This window comes from Branchiostoma lanceolatum, chromosome 6 (assembly GCF_035083965.1).
Source record: "Branchiostoma lanceolatum isolate klBraLanc5 chromosome 6, klBraLanc5.hap2, whole genome shotgun sequence".
NCBI lineage: Eukaryota > Metazoa > Chordata > Leptocardii > Amphioxiformes > Branchiostomatidae > Branchiostoma > Branchiostoma lanceolatum.
In genome coordinates this window covers 2653658-2670566 of record NC_089727.1, presented here as the reverse complement: position 1 = coordinate 2670566, position 16909 = coordinate 2653658, and the positions used below count along the sequence as shown (strand labels likewise).

At 40.1% G+C, this 16909-nt stretch overlaps 1 long non-coding RNA gene across 1 annotated transcript; it reads left to right on the top strand.

Annotated features, from left to right (window-relative positions):
• Positions 1-8833: 8833 nt before the first annotated feature.
• Positions 8834-9660, top strand: LOC136436170 (uncharacterized). Its single transcript, XR_010756009.1, has 3 exons — positions 8834-8916; positions 9136-9245; positions 9460-9660. It is a non-coding gene; the product is annotated as an uncharacterized lncRNA (long non-coding RNA).
• The last annotated feature ends 7249 nt before the right edge of the window (positions 9661-16909 follow it).

Here is a 16909-nt window from a genome sequence, read left to right as displayed (position 1 = left end):
GTACAAGGCTTGCCATACACAATAACTTAAAGGGAGGTTTTTATTTTCTTGAGGTTTTTATGTGTTTTAACTTCATAGAAGGTTTCTTTGTTTGTCTCAGCCTTTTATTTGTTCTTAAAAATTTAGATTGGCTTGCTGGCTCCTTTTCATTGATGTAAAAAGAGGTAAGGGTCATATAAAGTAGAACAAAGATACATACTTTTTAGAGTTTTTGTTGCAGTAGAGGGCCTGCAAGGATGGTTGGGATTCTCAGCCCCTGGACCACAAGGTTGTGGGATCTAAGTGTCATTGGAGAAGCTGTTACATCCTTGGTGAAAAGTGCAAGTGATCTCAAACTAGTTTTAGCCTTTTGAAGAGCCAATCTTCCACAGGTGGTGACAGAGAAGATATGTACAGTATTTACAGGTTCATTGTACGGGGAAATTCCCCCAGCTCTTATCAACAAGTACAATGAACAGTGGACCACGGCTTAAGAACTTCAACCCTTTCCAGCTAGCAGCAAACTTGTTGGATGAGTTAACAACAGACAGGATTCAAACTCTTGAACTCTACAAGTTGAAGGGTAACTTCACACTCTACTCACACAAAATTGGTATGCTGTTTAAGGGGATACAGTCTTTTAACATGCAAAATATTGAATGATACAAGTAGAGCCACATGTATGCCCCAGTGTACACATAAATGCCCATCCAAATGCAACACCACAAACTTTTCAAATCTTTGAAAGTAATTGCAATAGCCAGCTTCCGAAGATTAAGTCTTTATGCCGTGGGGCAATTAAACTCCATGTCGTAAGGATCAGTTACACTAGAACTTCTTATTGTTATGAATACCTAATCTGTAGATCAAAGCCGCCTAGTTCTTAATTGGATCCTTAGAATTTCAATGTTCCGCACCAGGCCCAGTCTTAGCTTCTCATCAAAGTCTTTCTGACCGGACCTTTTACTGGAGGTAATAGAGCTAGAATCAAAGGGAAGAAATCTCAATGATAGGGGTCATTCTTTGGCTCTCTCTGTTTTGGTAGACGGTTTACATAATTGAAGGAAGTTTTTTGTGTGCTCACAACCAAATGTTTATTCAAGTCAACATTTCAGTGATAGTCTGTCACCTTCCTTGGGGCAATACTGACTTGTAGTAAACAATAGCTCCTATTGTTTTAATATAGGAGCTTTAGCTCCTATATTAAAACAATAGGAGCTATTATCCCCTTTTACTTCAACCTTGTCTTGAGTTGTCTAATTTGCTTTCTATTGGACTATCTAAAAATTTGTCTTCTCCTTATGTGCATATCAATTCATAGTTCGTGGTTATAAACCTGCTGTTCAACTGATCTTGCTCACAGTCACTGACGAAAAGTAGTGGATGCTACTTGAAACGTCTGACCGTTTCCAAAATCATATCCAGTTGTTTGAGTAATTGCTTTTTTGGTGTGACTTGTAGTATTGCCCTGAGAAAGTGACAGATGATCACCAAAAGGCCGGCCTAAATAAAACACTTGATTGTGAGCAAAGAACTTTCTTATCCAGTGACATACCAACCTGATGAAACTATTTCAGAGGTCTACATAATTTTATGTGTCTTTTAGCTTCGGTGTAAGTGCAGAAATTTGATGAAAACACTGGTTGTATTATTGCCAGCTTTGATGTAATCTTTTTTCTTTGTCATGTACTATTTTGAATATAGACTTCATCTTTAGAAATCTAAAAAGATTTCAGTGATCATATCCTTCATTAGGGCTAGTTTGCTACACTTTCACCATAAGAAGAACCAAGGAAATAAACTGGTGTCGCCATAGACTACAACTACTTTGACAGGCACTCAGGAAACTCAACAAAAGTCTTCACAATATCTTCACCCTGATTTCAATGACCATATGCTTCATTTAAAGGTTAGCAGATATACTTTCACCCCAGAATGCCTGAGAACCAAGGAAATAAACTGGTGTAGCCATGCGCAGACTACAGCTACTTTGACAGGCACTCAGGAAACTCAACTAAAGTTTTCACAATTATCTTCACCCTGATTTCAATGATCATATGCTTCATTTAAAGGTTAGCAGATATACTTTCACCCCAGAATGCCTGAGAACCAAGGAAATAAACTGGTGTTGACATGCGCAGACTATAACTACTTTGACAGGCGCTCAGGAAACTCAACAAAAGTTTTCACAATATCTCTACGCTGATCGGGTGGATAAGAGGACCCCACTTTGACCGACTGCCAGATACAGAAAAGGGAAAAGTCTTTCATCTTCTACTTGGAGATGTGCCAAGAAGGAGGGGAAAGGAGATGAGAATAAATCTTGCTCTGCTATAAACTGCTGATTGCTTCTTCCATCTATTGTGAGGGACTTGAAAGCTTACAGTTCCATTTGCTGCACTCTGACAAGTTTCACAGCATTTGTGGCTCATTTTTACGCTCATGAATTCACAATGCAGGAAGACTCCCTGAAAAGAGAAGAATACTTTATTAAGTCTCTTCAAGTGCACGGCTAGCACTGAAGAGAAAGTTCAGTGCTTAAGGATACACCTTGAGCATGTTAAAGAACCTATCACAAGCCTGGTAAAACCTGTCATTTTGAACTCACCAGCTTCTGTATTCTGTATCTATATAGCCGGCAGCAGCTGGTTATATAACACCGAACAACCTGTCACACCTAGCCTTTGCACATCTAACTGTAAGCATTGTTTAAGGCTGTCTTGTGAGGATGCTTCTACAGTACTTTGTGGCAACGTGTTCCACTCTACGACAGATCTAGGAAAAACAAGTTTTTTGAACATATCGATTCTGGGTTGATAACACTGGTACTTCAGGGCATTACTTTTTTTTTTTTTTGCTGAGCTGGTACTAGATACTTACTGGTTGGTACATCAACCAGTTTATCAGTCATTTTGTACATCATGGATAACCTGGACATTTTTTTTCTTAGCATGCGCTCAATGGTAACCATTTGGTACTTACATGTAGAGAGCCTTTGCTGAGGGTTAGCCGAACCAATGAAAGAAAGAAACATTGCCTTGTCGTAACAGCTTGTGAAAGTCACACAGATTATATGACACACAACAAGTGTTAGTGCAACTCGACTTTTGTGTCATATCCTTGATACAGAATGACAGTTTAATTGCCCTCCGTGCCAGTCTGCTTCACAACTGCCATCCTGTGCATCTGTGGAACCCTGTCTCCAGGGAATTGTGGGACGGAAGCCAGCGAATTTCAGGCAGGCGCTTTGAGCTTGAGCTCGGTTCATCTGTGAGTCAGCCAGTTTCATGCCAAGGCATGCAGGTAATTGCTGTCTCGCTGAGTCGTGGCACACCGAGGCTGTCAGCATCCAAGCAGCAGGTGGCTTCTTTTACTTTGCAAGGAAGTCTGAAAACGTTTGAGCGGCTTTACTTGAACCCGAGTGGTCTCTGTCTGGGGCTCACGTGCCCAGATGTTTCTAACATTTCCTTACACTTGTAGGATATAAAAGGCAATAGTAGTGGGCAACCTCAAGCCAACCGTACACACTCATGCCGTGTCTTCAGAAAAGACGCTATTGCCGCACAGTCCCTGTTTAGAACTTTATTCAAGCCCACATCCAGACTAGTTTCACCTTGGTGTTGCTTTCTCGATAGTATAAGGCTTGAATGAGCCAAGTACAGTGTGTCCTGTTTTGTAGGATATAAAAGTAAGAGAAATTGAGTGTACGGTCATTGTTAGATTTAGTGACTAGGTATTTATTTCAAAACAATACACTTATAGCTGGCATCATTGTCTGTCTGGGCAGCATGCCATTGTCTGTCAAAAACAGAAATTCAGAAAATTGTTGGAAATAAAATAAAGTATTAAACAAGCTTGTCAGGTTGCTAGTCATTCTGCCCACAACCCATCTCTGCAAGCTCTTGCTCCCCGTTCTTTCTCACACTTGGCTGTCTCTTCCTCTTTTGTCCAGCTGAGTTCAAGTTCAAGGCACCTCAGGTAGTCCCATCCTTGGCCTTCTTGCGACGTGATCCAGCCATCGCTGTCTGGCTGAAGTAGGATTGATGGCCGCTGGAACATGCCAGCGGCCTGTAAATGTCTGTCAGCATGTGCCAAATGGCACATTGAGCTACCTGGTAGCATGGATGGGAAAGCCATCAGCAATTTATAGGGGAGGAAGACATCCACTCTTTATTTGGTCGCTTTCCTGGCAGTTTTTCAAGTTGAAGATGAAAGGCACTTTTCGGTTCTGTAATCTGGTAGCTGGTTAAAGTGGGGGCTCCCGTCTTCTGTCTTTGAAGTGTTTTATCCTACATGATCAGTGGAAATGATCTGTCAACGTTTTACTTCACCAAAAGGGAGTTGAGTATCATTTTTGACTTGCATACCCGTCTGTGTCCGTCAGTCCGTATTTCTGAAATACCAAAAAATACACAATGTGGCATTGCCATACATCTTCAGTGGTGCTATTTTTGTCTGTGGGACTGGAAGGCTTGCAAGGAAGTTTGGGTTAGAAAGTGAAGTCTTCCATCTTTGATTGCCTTGTTTGGAGTTACCTGACACTTCCAAGCTCTTGTAGTCTGGACAAGAGGTTGAGAGTTTGAATTCTGCCTTCTTGTTTGAACTTTGTGCCAAGTTGGCAAAGTCTGATAAGTTAAGATGACTTTCTTTAACTTATGATCCACTGCTTACTAAGTTACAAAATTCTATCTGGCATACCTTGATGTTACAGCAGCAGTGGATTGCTCATTCATTGACATAGACTTGAGTTGGACAGTCAAACATTTTGGTAAGTCCAACTTTTGCGTTGAAAATTACAATTCAACTTAAGAATGAATTCCGAATGATTTCTACCAACACAGATAAACTTTCAGGCTAAGTTTCCCTGAAGGCTTATGTTATGAGCATCAGCTTGCTTCAGTTCACTTGTTGAACACGAACTCCAACGTCTCCTGCTCAACCAAGCAGAATAGTCTAATAACTGTGCGCAATTTCAAGAGGATTAAAACCAAAGTCATGCCTGCCCCTCATTTGACATCATTTCTTCCAGGCCAGGATCACAAAGAGAAAATCATTCGCTCTGAAACCTTCCACTGAACCATACAGAATCACACACACACTCATCACTATCCGGTCTATCGTCTGATGTTCCTGTCTTGCAAGGGTTAGACATGCTTGCACATAGATGTCATGTCTGGATGGCAGACATTGAGGTGCTTCTGTCGTGCCGGTTTACACTGCAGGTTGAGGAGGTGAAAGCCTTACCTTATGTTGTAAATCTATCTTTTACATGGTTGTCCCCGTGGGTTTTGTCCTTCTACAGACATTGTGATGACCTTTCTGGGCCACTTGTCTTCTTCCCTTCTTTGAACATGGCTGTACTGCCATAGTCGGTTGAATGGCTTTGGAATTGTGTGCAATCTTATAGGGATTAAAGCCAAAGTCATTTCCTCCCCAAACCACTCAGCCTGAGTTGATCTTCCCAAATTGACTGCTTATTGCACTGATGAACTTACAGTGAGATGGACACGGTGCTGCTTCATTTAAAACAAAGCGGCTTAGGATATTGCAACGTACATAAGATGAGTCAGCCATGTGTGCTTGCATGGTGCAAGATCAGAGCCACTACCAAGCCTCTGTACACAACGTTTGTCTAATTGAGGACTTAGTTTCAGTTATAGGCTCTGCCCATAGCAATCAACTGGCTTGGCTGTGGGATCATTCATTACGTCAGAACTTTCACAATAAAGTTTGGACAAAAAAGTTTCATGTTTGAAGGATTCTGATCTTGGAAAAAGGTAAACTGTAACTGTAAAAGGTGAAGGTAATCTCAGGCAGAGTAGTGTCTTGTGTTGACTCGGTGTGATAATGTTTCTGTTTTAAAGTTATAAACTCACCAGCATTAAGAGAATGGACTTATTGTTTTTCTTCCATTACATGTTTGACTCGAGGATGATAAAAGTAGAACACTGTGGTTGCAGCACCCAGGACAGAAACCTTTCCTTTTAGCAGGAGTTGATTATTTCCTGTCTTGAGCTGGCTGTTGGCCAACGTAATTTCCAGTCATGCAACTTTGAAGATTTTGCATCAATGGAAACAGCTGAATCTAATAACATTACAGTATACGTTTTAAAGTTTTGTTTTAATACAAGTACAGTAGACCGCAGACAGTTTCAACAGAATTCCCGAATTGCTGCGTTGGCTTATTGTAATTATATTTCTGTCATGAGTTTTAAGGTTTCCTGCATTAAGAGAATGTACTCAATGTTTTTCAAATACTAAATCTTTAACAAGTTTGATACAAGTAGAATACTATGATTTCAGTACCTTGGACAGAGCTCTATACCTTTAGGTGGAGTCAAGTATTTCCTATCTTGAGCTGGTCGTTTGCAAACCCAGTTTCAATTATGAAGCATTTAAAAATCTGAATCTGATATCATTGAAGTATTAGTCTGAGTATTTTTATTACAAACAAAGCACAGTTTGAACAGTATTCCATAATTCCCTATGTTGGCCAGTCATAATGATACTTCTGTCCTGAGTTTTAATGTTCCCTGCATTAAGAGAATGTACTCAAGGTTTTTCTTCTATTACAAGTTTGACTCAAGGATGATACGAGATGAACACTAAGATTTCAGCATGCAGGACAGAGCCCTTCACTTTAAAGTTACCTGCATTAAGAGAATGTACTCAATGTTTTCTGTCTATTGCAAGTAAAACACTATGGTTTCAGCACAAAGTACAGAGCTCTATCCTTTCAGCAGTCGTTCCTCTTCTTGAGCTGGCACTCGGCCAATGCAATTTCCAGTCATGCAACTTTGAAGCATTTGAAGATGTTGCATCAGTGGAAACAGATGAATCTGATAACATTACAGTTTTTAAGTTTACATCCTTATTACAAGTACAAAAACAATACAGTCTGAAAACTAGTCCAGGATAGCTGTGTTGGCTTAGCATAATGATACTTCTGTCACGAGTTTTAAAGTTACCTGCATTAAGAGAATGTACTCAATGTTTTTTGTCTATTGCAAGTTTGATACATTCAAGTAAAACACAACGGTTTCAGCACAAAGGACAGAGCTTTATCCTTTCAGCAGTCGTTCCTCTACTTGAGCTGGCTCTCTGCCAATGCAATTTCCAGTCATGCGACTTTGAAGCATCTTATCCTCGGCACTTTGCAGTTATTACTGAGCTGTCAGTTGAGGAGCTTGTCAAAGTTGGTGCTTATGCTGCATGCTTTCATCATGATCTCAGGCGGCATGCTGCGAAAGACAAGTATGAGAGGATGCTTCAAAGGCAGCTGCTGTAGACAAATGTGCTGAAAATTCTTCGCACAAGATGTCATCAAAGAGTACTCTTTTATAAGGGATCAAGTATCATGATAAATCTTCACTATCTTATAGTGCTAATAGTCATTTTGAAGCATTTCTATAAGATTAATGTTCCTTTCCCAAGTTTTTACATTATCTTTTGCTCACTTTCGCCTAATCCATTCGTGACAAGTGATGTGCCCCTGAAACTGAGACCAAACAACTTCTTGTGAAACTTCCTAAAAGTTAGAGAGCACAAATGTACTGGCTTCTTTTTACACAGGATTTCTTTAAAGAGTCCCCTTTTAATGATTTGGTACAACAAATCTTCACCATCATAAAGTGCTATGATCAGTTTCTGGAATATTGCTGTTTCTTTCCTCAAGTTTACATATTCTTGCGTACTTTTGCCTAATACATCCATGATGATTAATGTGAACGAAATGGAGACAGAGCATACAGCATGAGATTTTGACATTGGCCTCAGTAAAAACTGAAATCATTTGAGACTGAACAACATGTTCATTTCTTCTCAAACTTTTCTTAAGAGTTAGAGAGCACCATGAAGCATTGATGCGATCGTCTTCAAAGGAAACAGGCAGCTTGTCCATGAATCAGTAACATGGACAGGGCGTACTTTGTCTTCTTGGATACACAAGGTATAAAAGACTTGTTTGCTGTGATATCATGTTTTATCGCTTTAATCCTTGTTACAATGTTTGTCATCTCTACTAGTCTATAGTATTTTGAAAATTTAGGCATCTTGTTTTTTTTACCCACCTTGTTTTTCTTGCGCTCTCGCATAAAATTTGTTATCCATCAAATCTATTTGCTGTGATCTAAACAACATGTTCATTTGTTCTCAAACTTTTCGTAAGAGTTAGAGAGCACCATGAAATATTGGCTGGAGGGACTTCAAAGGGAGCAGGCAGCTTGTCAAGAAATCAGCAACGTAGACAGGAAATACTTTGTGCACTTCTTGGCTACACAAGATATAAAAGACTTGTTTGCTGTGATATCACGTTTTATCTCTTCAATCCTTGTCACAACCTCTATTGTCTCTACTAGTCTAGTATTTTGAAAATTTAGGCATCTTGTTTTTTTGCCCACCTTGTTTTTCTTGCGCTCTTGCATTGAATTTGTTCTCCATTAAATCTTCTGGCTGTGGTCTTAACAACATGTTCATTTGTTCTCAAACTTTTCCTAAGAGTTAGAGAGCACCATGATATATTGGTAGGACTGACTTCAAAGGAAACAGGCAGCTTGTCAAGAATCAGTAACGTGGACAGGACATACTTTGTGCGCTTCTTGAATACACAAGATATAAAAGACTTGTTTGCTGTGATATCACGTTTTATCTCTTCAATCCTTGTCACAACGTTTGTTGTCTCTACTAGTCTAGTATTTTGAAAATTTAGACATCTTGTTTTTTTGCCCACCTTGTTTTTCTTGCGCTCTTGCATTGAATTTGTTCTCCATTAAATCTTCTGGCTGTGGTCTTAACATGGTCATTTTTCCTCAAACTTTTCCTAAGAGTCAGAGAGCACCATGAAATATTGGCTGCAGGGACTTCAAAGGCAGCAGGCAGCTTATCCATGAATCAGTAACATGGACAGGACATACTTTGTGCACCTCTTGAATACACAAGGTATTAAAGACTTGTTTGCTGTGATATCATGTTTTATCACTTCAATCCTTGTTACAACCTCTATTGTCTCTACTAGTCTAGTATTTTGAAAATTGAGGCATCTTGGTTTTTTTTTGCCCACCTTGTTTTTCTTATGCTCTTCCATTAAATTTGTTATCCATCATATCTACTTGCTGTGGTCTTAAAAACATATTCATTTCTTCTCAAACTTTTCTTAAGAGTTAGAGAGCACCATGAAATATTGCTGGGACTTACTTCAAAGGGAGCAGGCAGCTTGTCAAGAAATCGGCAACGTGGACAGGACATACTTAATGCACACTTGAATACAGGTAAAAAAAAGACTTGTTGGCTTTGTCGCTTCAGTCCTTCTTATAACGTTCATGGTTTCTACTAGTACTTTGAATATTTAGACAATTTTGTTTATTTTTCCAATCCTGTTTTCAATCCTGTTTTTTTCTTGTTCTTGCATTAGATTGGGAGTCTATTAAAGATTTACTGTGGCCTAAACAACATGCCTATTATTCCTCAAACTTTTCCTAACAGTTAGAGAGCACCATGAAATATTTGTGAGACTGACTTCAAAGGGAGCAAGCAGGCAGCTTGTCAAGAAATCAGCAACTTAGACAGGACGTACTTCATATCAGCACTGACTTCAGCTTGCTGCTATCACGCACGCTGATATCACAGGTGAATTATGTTTATGGGTGTCTTTCTTACGTGGGCGAAGTCCAGATTTATTGCTAAAAAGGGAGTCTCAATCATAGCCTTTCTTTTAACAGATGACTGAAATATGAGTGTGACTTTATCTGACTCTAGGAACGTTATTGCTTGAACGCTGTATCGGCAAGTCTTGGGTCCAATCTTACACTTCATCAGATGCTGGTAGGCAGGAAGATGATGAGTGAGAGATATCATAAAAGAAAACTTGAAAGCGGTGGAGGGGCTTAGCTGTAAGTGCTGCCTGGGGGCTGTCACTGATCCTCTCGTTGTAAAGAAGGGCCCAAAAGGTACCACATGTGTATATTGTAAGTAGTGCGAAAGTTTGCTTGCATGTCAGAGGAAATTTGTAGTGTGCCCAGTTCAGAGGATAGTGACCTGAGGGTCAAAAGTTTGAAACCTGGCTAAGGTCACTGACAGGACTTGTATGCCACTGGATGGGTTGTGATTATTGGGAAAGGACGTTAAGACATGGTTCAATACTTCAACCCAAGGGGTATTGTTTCTGGTGTGTGTGTGTGTGTTAGTGTATATATATATATATGTATATATATATATATATATATATATATAGGTGTGTATGTGTGTTTTTCATACCTACATGAAGGGAAGGGATCTCTGATGACCTTGTTGTCAATTGTACTTGTCAGAAAAAAGCTACATGTACTTGCCTGGTGCTTTGAAACTTTAGGTTCTATACCCATCATATATTCTTCTTATCACTTAACTAGTGAAAGATCAGCTAGTCAGCAATTGAGCAGCATCAGAATTATTTTCTAGTTCCCTTCTTCAGTTCACTGTGTGTTATGATAGTGAAGTAGCAGAAAGAGCCATGAAGACAACATATTGAAAGTAAACTTAACTTTTGATGCATCTCACTCACTCTCTCCCATAGCATATACATTTGATGTATTTACATTCATATACTCTTCCTTAAGTTGGAGGCCACAGTGGGGGGTCGCTAGGTACTTCAAGCTCGTGATTTATTCTCAGACCCTCAAAAGTTGAGAAGCTTCTTCCCTTCCAGTAGTGAATCATTCTTACAAACCACACCGGGATGGATGAAGAGCCTGGCATGAAAAATAGACGACGGAGAATTTTTCATTTCACCGACAGTTGGAAAGAAATTTAATTAAAAGCTGTCGACACGACGAGGTGTGTTTCATCCACCGCGCGTCCAGAGCACGATGGTATCTAAGCAGAAACATGTTCTTTTATCATCTGCCTGAGGGAAAACTGTAATATTGCGCAAAGTAACAAGTGACAAAGTAAAAAACAGCTATCAATTTCCACAGGTATGCTTCTTATAACTCCAGTAATTTATCACACTTTAAAGGGAGACATAAATTGTTGAATACGATCGCATGACAAGTGCATCAAACTGCAAAGTTTTCTCATTTTGTAAATGAAAGACAACTACAATGTTTCTCTGTCAAAATGTTTACTCCCTCATGTAACAGTTACTCCATGTGTTCATATACTGGCGACAAGCAACAAAGTAGAGAACAGGTATCACTTTTTTATGCTTCTAATACAAAATGTAACTCCAGTAATTTATCAAGCCTTAAAGGGGGCACACCCTTTGAAAGTGGTTTGATACAAACTGTTGAATACAATCGCATGACAAGTGCATCAAACTGCAAAGTTTTCACATTTTGGAAATGAAAGACAACTACGATCTTCCTTTGTCGAAATGTTCACTCCCACACATGAAGATTGTTCCACGCATTCATCTGCCAATTTTTCAATTACGCCCCTTCTAAAGTACACTCTGACTTCAGTACCATTGTTTGGGATGTGAGAAAGTTTTCCTCTTTTCTTTTAGACTTTGCTGCCTGAACTACGCAATAATATCCAATTCAATATTCAACCCAACAGTTGGAAGGTGGACCCCAATCCTCTCCTTCCACCGCCTTTTACCTCCCTAAGTGAAGTCAGGTACCCATATTTACACCTGGGTAGATTGGGAAAGTCGCGTTAAGTGCCTTTCCCAATTGCAAGGGCACAACATCAATGACATGTCGGGATTCAAACCCAGGACCCACCCACACCAACATATCATGACCCCACAACGCCTCTTGTTGTATTTTTACTTTAAGACATCTGAGAACCAAGGAAGTAAACTGGTGTGGCCTGAGGGATCCCACTAGAAAGGGAGAGATGTAAGAAGCCGTCATGGTAGACCATAGAGTGCTTGACCCGATTTTACAACTCTTTTATGTCTTCCCCTGTGCCTTTACCGTGGAAATCCATGATAAAGCCACTGTCCTACTGGATCAAAAGGGGCAGTAAAGACGAATAAAGCAGGCGGCCAATTGTCTGCGGATGCCCGGTGATATTGGCCATGAAATACTATTTGAGAACTGCATGTGAGGAGGGGGGGGATCGTGGATGCAGCCTGGTTTCGTCTGCTGGCTTGGTCTGGTAGGGACAAGGTCCAGCAGTTGCCAACTCTGTTCCTGGATGAGAGAATTGAAAGTTTGCCGTGCGGGTCTTGTTGCTCACCCAACTTGCATGTTGACCAATGCAAAGGCCAGGTGGGCCGAGAGTGTTGGGCTTCCATTTGGGAGGTCATGGGTTCAAACCCTGGCCCCGTCATTATTAGCAAAACTGGATTTGATTTCTTAGTCGCAGGCAGCGTGAGCTACAATAGGCAATTACACGATTCCTGTCACTTAAGTTCAGAAGCAAAATGATGTACGGATCACTTGATTTTTTTTTTAAGAACAGTGACAGTCATAAATTTTCAAGTACAATAATCCTCACTTAAGATACATGTAGCTGTCAGAATTCTGTCATAGTGCTGTCATTGTCCCAGACCTACAATTGATGGATAGCTGTCTGCAGTTACATTTGTATAATTATATGCAAGGCCAGATGTGGCACTCTGTGTTGTAACCAGTTGCTGCCATGGGCCTGCAAAGCCAGTGTGTTATGCCAAAAGGCAGATTATATAATCTATATGCACCCTATAAGAAAACAGCTTGTGAACCAATAAGATAGATATCTCAGCAGCTCTAAAAGTTACAATTGATGCCAGAGCTTAACGATTTTCCTTGGTCAGGAGATTCCCAAAGCTCTAGTGACTCCGATGAAAAATCCTGGCTGAAAAATCTGCCCCTGCCAAAAAGGTTAGGGATCAAGGAAAATGCTGAATTGTAAATCATTGTGGTAAGAGGATCAGTAGAAGATGACCAGCTGCTTCTTGTTATACCTCACTAGAGCCGGACAGTCTTAGCATTGCCACCTTGGGAAGCCATGCAAAGCTGGACATGATCATTACTGATATCCACTGTCAATTGGATCAGTTTTTTCTGCGGTAACAAGCATCATCATTCATGGTATTAGAAAAGCTTTTACATGGTTGCCTCTTTTTATTGAGCTTTACCTATATGATAGCATAGTTGTCCAATGTTTGACTGAGAGTTTGAAAAAGTCTTTGGCAAGGCAACGTTGCAGCTTACCATCATAGTGAGATAACAACAGATGGATTATGTTTCACGGCTGTCAAAGAAAATGCTGAACTAAACAGCATCCTGGTCAGAGGATTTGTAGAGAAGGACCAGCAGATTCTTGTTATACCTCACTAGAGCCGGACTGTCTTATTGCCACCTTGGGAAGCCATGCAAAGCTGGAGATGCTTATCACTGATATCCATTGTCACTTGGATCAGTTTTTTTCTGCGGTAACAAGCATCATCATTCATGGTATTAGAAAAGCTTTTACACGGTTGCCTCTTTTTTTAATATTGAGCTTCACCTTCATGATAGCATAGTTATTCAATGATTGTACATGTATTCATCGTATCAGAGACTGAAGCTTCTTTCTATTGAGGTTCATCTGTATGGTAGCATTATAGTTGTCTGATGTTTGGCTGAAAATATTGCGAAGTCTTTAGCAAAGTAGACTACACTTTTCTGCAAGGCAGCAGTTTAACAGAATCATTATGTTATTGATGTTTCACAGATTATCAGTCTGAGAGAAAATGCAAAACTGTACATCATCCTTGTAAAAGGATTCCTAGAAAATGACCAGCAGTGTCTCTTGATACCTCAATATAGCCGGGCAGCCTTAGCCTTGCCACCTTGGGAAGCCATACAAAGCTGGAATTGATTATTACTGATATCAATTGTCACTTGGATCAGTTTTTTCTGCGGTAACAAGCACCATTATTCATGGTATTAGGAAAGCTTTTACAGGGTTGCCTCTTTTTATTGAGCTTCACCTCTATGATAGCATAGTTGTCCAATGATTGACTGTCAGAGTTTGAAAATATTGCAAAGTCTTCAGCAAGGCAAGGTTGCAGCTTACCATCATTGGGGGTATGTGATAACAACAGATGGATGATTTATGTTTTGCGGCTGGAGGCTTTGTAAGAGATGACCAGCTGCTTCTTGTTATACCTCACTAAAGCCAGACAGTCTTTATAGCATGGCACCTTGGGAAACCATGCACTGTCACTTGGATCAGTTTTTTTCTGTGGTAACAAGCATCATCATTCATGGTATCAGAAAAGCTTTTGCAGGGTTGCCTCTTTTTATTGAGCTTCACCTGTATGATAGCATAGTTGTCCAATGATTGACTGTCACAGAGTTTGAAAATATGACAAAATCTTCAGCAAAGTAGACTACACTTTTTTTGCAAGGCAGCAGCTTAACAGAATCATTATGTGATCACAATGGGTTCAACTTGACATGTCAATGATGTTTTGCAGCTTATGAGTCTGAGAGAAAATGCCAAACTGTACATCATCCTTGTAAAAGGATCAGTAGAAAATGACCAGGAGTTTCTTGTTATACCCAACTACAGCCAGACAGTTTTAGCATGGCCACCTTGGGAAGCCATGCAAAGCTGGACATGATCATTACTGATATCCATTGTCACTTGGATCAGTTTTTTCTGTGGTAACAAGCATCACCATTCATGGTATTAAAAAAGCTTTAATTTACAGGGTTGCCTCTTTTTATTGAGCTTCGCCTGTATGATAGCATAGTTGTCCAATGATTGACTGTCGGAGTTTGAAAATATTGCAAAGTCTTCAGCAAGGCAAGGATGCAGCTTACCATCATTATGTGATAACAACAGATGGATGATATATGTTTTGCGGCTGGAGGCTTTGTAAGAGATGACCAGCTGCTTCTTGTTATACCTCACTAAAGCCAGACAGTCTTTATAGCATGGCACCCTGGGAAACCATGCACTGTCACTTGGATCAGTTTTTCCTGTAGTAACAAGCATCATCATTCATGGTATCAGAAAAGCTTTTGCAGGGTTGCCTCTTTTTATTGAGCTTCACCTGTATGATAGCATAGTTGACCAATGATTGACTGTCACAGAGTTTGAAAATATTGCGAAGTCTTTAGCAAAGTAGACTACACTTTTTTGCAAGGCAGCAGCTTAACAGAATCATTATGTTATTGATGTTTCACAGATTATCAGTCTGAGAGAAAATGCCAAACTGTACATCGTCCTTGTAAAAGGATTCCTAGAAAATGACCAGCAGTGTCTCTTGATACCTCAATATAGCCGGGCAGCCTTAGCCTTGCCACCTTGGGAAACTATACAAAGCTCGACATGCTTATATTTCTTCAGTAACTGGCGGGGTAGTATTGAGAAGGATTTTAGATTGCTGCTTTTTCCATTGATCTCTATCAGTGCATGGCTCAGTGTCTATAGCCAGACTTTCGGACTTTGAAATTATTGGAAAGCCTTCAGCTAGTTAGACTTGCATTTTGCCTTGTCAGGTTTCCATGGCAAACTTGTTTTACAATGCAAGGAATCCTTACCGACCTCAAGGAGGCACAAGGATAAACGTGGGCAGACACAAAATCAGGTTCTCAAGGTTGCAGCTTATGATTTTTATAAGATATCAGGAGATAGATCTTCTTGTGTTAGCCCCTTTGATGAAGAAGCTATGTCCTTTCACAAGGTTGTGGCTTAACATCATTCTACGATAACAAGCGGTGGATATGCCATCTTATGTTTTGCAGCTTATCAGAGTATCTAATTAATCACCTGCATCGAAGTTTCTCTTGTTAAATCCATCTTCCTGCTGCTCTTTGCATCTTTTTTATGCCCTAGAGCTACAAAACGACCATTTTTCAATCCTCTTCAGAACCTGTGGGCTAAGGCATGATCTGCCTTTCAAAAGGTTTTTACCAAACGTTTATGATGAAGATTGGAGATATCACGGTGGAGACGCACTGTCTGAGCTCAAGCCACTCGTCAGAACTTTCCGGCTTTAGAAGACTTTAGGAGGCCATAGCCTGTCTTGGCGCTGCCGTTGTTAATCCTGCTTCAAGACTCCCGGGTTCTAATTCCAGCTCAGCTGTTGATTCTCTGAAGCCTGATTCCAGGAAATACATATTTTAAAAGCTTGATTCCAGGAAATACATAATTTTAAAAGCTTGATTCCAGGAAATACATAATTTCAAAAGCTTGATTCCAGGAAATACATAATTTCAAAAGGTTGATTCCAGGAAGGAATTTTGGTGTTCAGTGTGTACTTGTATAATGATCATGTCTTCAAGGACAGCCACACCTTCAGCACTATGAAGACAGATTTGAACTGCAGTTTCCAGCCTGAAGAGAAGTTGGAGTACCAAATGAATGTATTTGCTTGATTCTTGGACATGTTAAGGTGCAAATTTGGCAAGCAGACATCATAAAAGCATAGGGCAGGGTGGAAAATTTCAATATGACAGTTTATTTAAGACATAAACCTGAGTGCACTATGGTATGAACCTGATCCTTATTAGCTTTGTTTTCATTGTGTTTTTTTCCAGTTAAGCATATATTTTTAATAAGATCCAAGAACCAACTTAAAGTAAAGTGGCCTTAAAATGTCTATGGCATACATGTATAGTCCAACAGCCAAGGAAATAAGATGGTTTGGCCTGAGGATCAAACTATCACCCAAAGGATATACCGTAGTCAGTCGCTCTCTGGTAACTACATTCAAATGAAACTTTGATGAAACATAATTCCTTCCGCAAGAGGCCAAGATAACTTCTGAACTTTAAGTTCAATCAGTTTCTTCTGACTCTAGAGATGAAGCTGCTTGAAAGAAAAACTCTCCGTTTCAGGGTCTACTGAGAAATTAGCAAACTCAAATGCCAGGAAATCGCTTTACTCGCAGGATTAGAACCTGGGACTTGTGGCTCAGCTGCCTACAGTGTTCGGATCAGGTGTAATAAACGAGGTCCTGGGTTCATATTGTGTGAGGGGAAGTGGTTTACGCAGTCTGAGTCCATTCAGGTCTCGGTGGAACGCAGAG